The sequence below is a fragment of the Etheostoma spectabile genome, chromosome 5 (genome assembly GCF_008692095.1).
Source record: "Etheostoma spectabile isolate EspeVRDwgs_2016 chromosome 5, UIUC_Espe_1.0, whole genome shotgun sequence".
Lineage (NCBI taxonomy): Eukaryota > Metazoa > Chordata > Actinopteri > Perciformes > Percidae > Etheostoma > Etheostoma spectabile.
Genome location: NC_045737.1, coordinates 12106509 through 12109896, shown reverse-complemented (window position 1 = coordinate 12109896; position 3388 = coordinate 12106509). Strand labels below are relative to the sequence as shown.

The window sequence follows — 3388 nt, the reverse complement described above, 5'->3', positions numbered from 1 at the left end:
CATCAACCAGCTCCGACTGGGGGATCCCGAGGCGTTCCCTGGCCAGGTTGGAGATATATATCCCTCCACCTAGTCCTGGGTCTTCCCCGAGGCCTCCTCCCAGTGAGCCACTGTGCCACCAAGTAGATTTAGTTGAAACAGTCATAGTATAGCATGTTGAAAAAAGGCATTAAAAAGGTCCTAATAAAGTATGTTGGAAAAAAAAGTCATAGTATAGCATGTCAAAGAAAGTCTGGAAGAACATGCAAACTCCACAAAAGAAGGCGAACCTGGGTCAGACTATGCAGTGTCTACTTGCTAATGCTAATTTGAGCAGTGCAAATCACTGAGCCACTGTGCATCCAAATAATGTATGTTGAAAACAGTCATGTCGAAAAAAGGCAGATTAAAGTATGTTACCAAAAGGGATAAAAAGTATTGGTATAGTGTGTAAAAAAAAAAGCATAGGACGTCAAAAAAAGCTGAATCAGCTTTCACACAATAACTAAAGTTATCATCCATTTTTTAAAATGTAATAGAGTAGAAATACAAAGTGTAGCATGAAATGGAAATTGTCAAGTACAAGTATCAAAAAAGAACTGTTGTCTCCACCACTTCCTCGTATGTTTTAGAGGGATGAATCAATTAAACTCTGAAGAAATAACATGCTGGTTGTCACACAAATACCAGCAGCAGATAACACCCTGGATGGTTGGTTCCAGATAAGGATTATATGGTTGTAGTTGACTAACAACAGGATGTGGGTCGCTGCTGAGGTCAATATGTTCCTCATTGATTATTTCAGTGCAGGAAGCAGACATCAAGTCTTTTTTATTTTTTGTCCGAGCTTGCGTGTTTGAAGAGCCTTTAATGCGAATACACACAAAAGGAGCATGGAAACATTGAATGTGGTAATTTTATTGTCATTCGAAAACAAACTGTCATCAGTACCACAAGGCATTGAAGCACAATCACAGCCACAGGGAAGAAATTAGTATTTTCAGGACCAGTTAGTCTTTTGATTTGTCATTTTTAATCCTTAAAGATACAAAACAAAAACACCAACAAATGACCACTGCAAGTTACCAACGTCCCAAGTAGCGTCTTCGAAATTCTATTTTTTGTCAGAGTTATTCATTGAAATCAAAAAGGAAAAGCTCTCATGGAAGAAACTGGAACTTAATTGTGGGTGAAATGATTAATAAAATACCAAACAATGAGTCATTTCAGCACAAATGACTGTTACAAGTCGCACAAAAGTATCGTGTACATTAAGTAGAAGTGCTGCACAGAAAATCAAATCGGCATATTCTTCATATAGAAAGTTTCCTCATACCTGAGATTAGATTTGTTTTTCAAACACAAATTAAAACCACAAAATTTCTGTTAAGAGCCCTTTAATTAATAAACATTGTATCTACTATACAAGTCAAAAACCTATAGAGGCATCGGCACTTTCTTATTCTAATGTGATGCACGTTATGATTGTCCCTATTCTGTCTTTTAGATCAGGGGTCTTCAACGTTTTTTAAGACAAGGACCCCTTAAGTGAAAAAGAGAAAGAAAAGGGACCCCCTACTACATATATTGTATAAATTGAAATTGCATATTAAACTGGCCCTACAATAACGTGTAGGGCGGCCTAAAGCCTTAATACCATTTTAGTGCAAGAAATGCTAAGCTATTTATACAAGATTTTGGGATTTTAAATGTGAAACGTAATTGTGTCACAGTGAAGCCTTGGGATTAACTGTAATCTGTGGGCCGCCATTCACGTTATTGTCTGCCTAGTTAACGACGCAACTTCATTTTATGCACTATATGCAGTAGGGGGGTCCCCGCTCTATCTCTCTTAAAGTTACGGGTCCTTGGCTGAAAAATACCTCTGCATAAGACTAGATATCATAGTGTGTTAGCTGCTGTACATTCACTCCAATAAATTCAATCTGCACTTGTCACTGTCCATCATGTCCGATAAAGGCTCTGTCTATAAACATCATATTCAGCCTTTAGAGGAGCTCACGAAATGAAAGAGAGGCACACTGAGGCACAAGTAAAAAAAATTGTTTAGCAACTGCTTTTAATCCCAGGGATCGGTGGAAGCTTGTGTGTCAAATAAGGAGAGTGTCAAACGGGAGCCTCGGGCCCCCTCTTCTATAAACAACACATCAAAGCATCCCTCGTTCCATTCTTCCCCTGCTCTTTATCATCTCCTCCAAATATCTGTCCTTTATCCCCGTCTGTCTCCCTCTCCCCACCCCTTCCAGCAGCCTCTCTCCCTCCTTCCTGACTCTTTCAGGCTTTTTGGTTTTGGCAGCTCTGTCGCCGCCGCCATAAGCGCTGCAGCTGACAAACACCAAGCCGTTTGTCAGCTACTTTTTCTCTTTACCTGTGAAATGTTCCTGTAACTCTCAACCAACAGCATCAGCCCAAAGTCTCCCGTGACAATCCGTTCTGTCTTTGCAGTTTCTCCTCCGCATCCTCTCAGTTGTGTCATCCGGAGGGATGAAAAAGGTTGTGGTACGGGAGGAGATCATGGTCTACGTGTGTAGAGCATAGCAAACAGGCTGACAGATGGACAGTCCCAGAGACGCACAGCACAGATAAGAGGATTGGGCCCACTTGTTGTTGTTGTGCTTGTCTTATTGCAGCTAGCTCACACTAAGCTCCACTGCATGGCGTAGATGAGGAGCTGAGGGTGGAGAAATGTGAATATGTATGTTCATGTAAGACAACAGGAGTTACTGAGTGACTCGTGGAGGAAAAGAAATCTAGAATATCGCTCAAAGTTCAGAGTGCAGCTTGTTCTCTAACACTCTGTAGCTCAACTTGTGGACTAAATTTGAATTATGTCTACATCTCAAGTCCGTGTCCTATCTTATCAGCAGACCCATGTGTTGCAGTGATCCATGAATGAGTTTTTTTTTTTTTTAATTGTTTAAAATCTGCATACAATCTGCACAAAATCTGCAGACAATTCGTCAGATTCCGTGTGGCCCTGACGATCAGGCTGCAGTCAGCAGGTACTTATGTTCGGCCTTCTTCTTCTCCGGCATTGCTGGGAAAACTGGCACCTTCTCTTGGTGTGATGGCACCTTGCAGGCCTTGTAGAGGATGACGAACAGGATGAGGATGAGGATGCCCACCGCAGAGTTACACGCGATGGCCATAATTGACCACACAGACATGCCCATCTTCAGTTCATGCTCCATGGTGCTGGACTGGTCCGAAGCCTCCAGTGTCATTATTATTATTATTATTATTACTATTGTAACGCATCGCATCACACCTCGGAGGTCTGAGGTCTGCAACTGATGACAGTCACTTCCACTCAACAGATTCTCCCTGAAAAGAAAGAGAGTACATCACATGAGCTTATTATCCCACACTCACACACACACACACACAC

At 41.6% G+C, this 3388-nt stretch overlaps 1 protein-coding gene across 1 annotated transcript in view; it reads right to left on the bottom strand.

Annotated features, from left to right (window-relative positions):
* The window catches only part of fam219ab (family with sequence similarity 219 member Ab), a gene marked incomplete in the record, with an annotated part of 43285 nt that overhangs the window by 36202 nt on the left and 3695 nt on the right, over nt 1-3388 (bottom strand). Inside the window, 1 exon segment of the mRNA XM_032517056.1 lies at nt 2369-3324.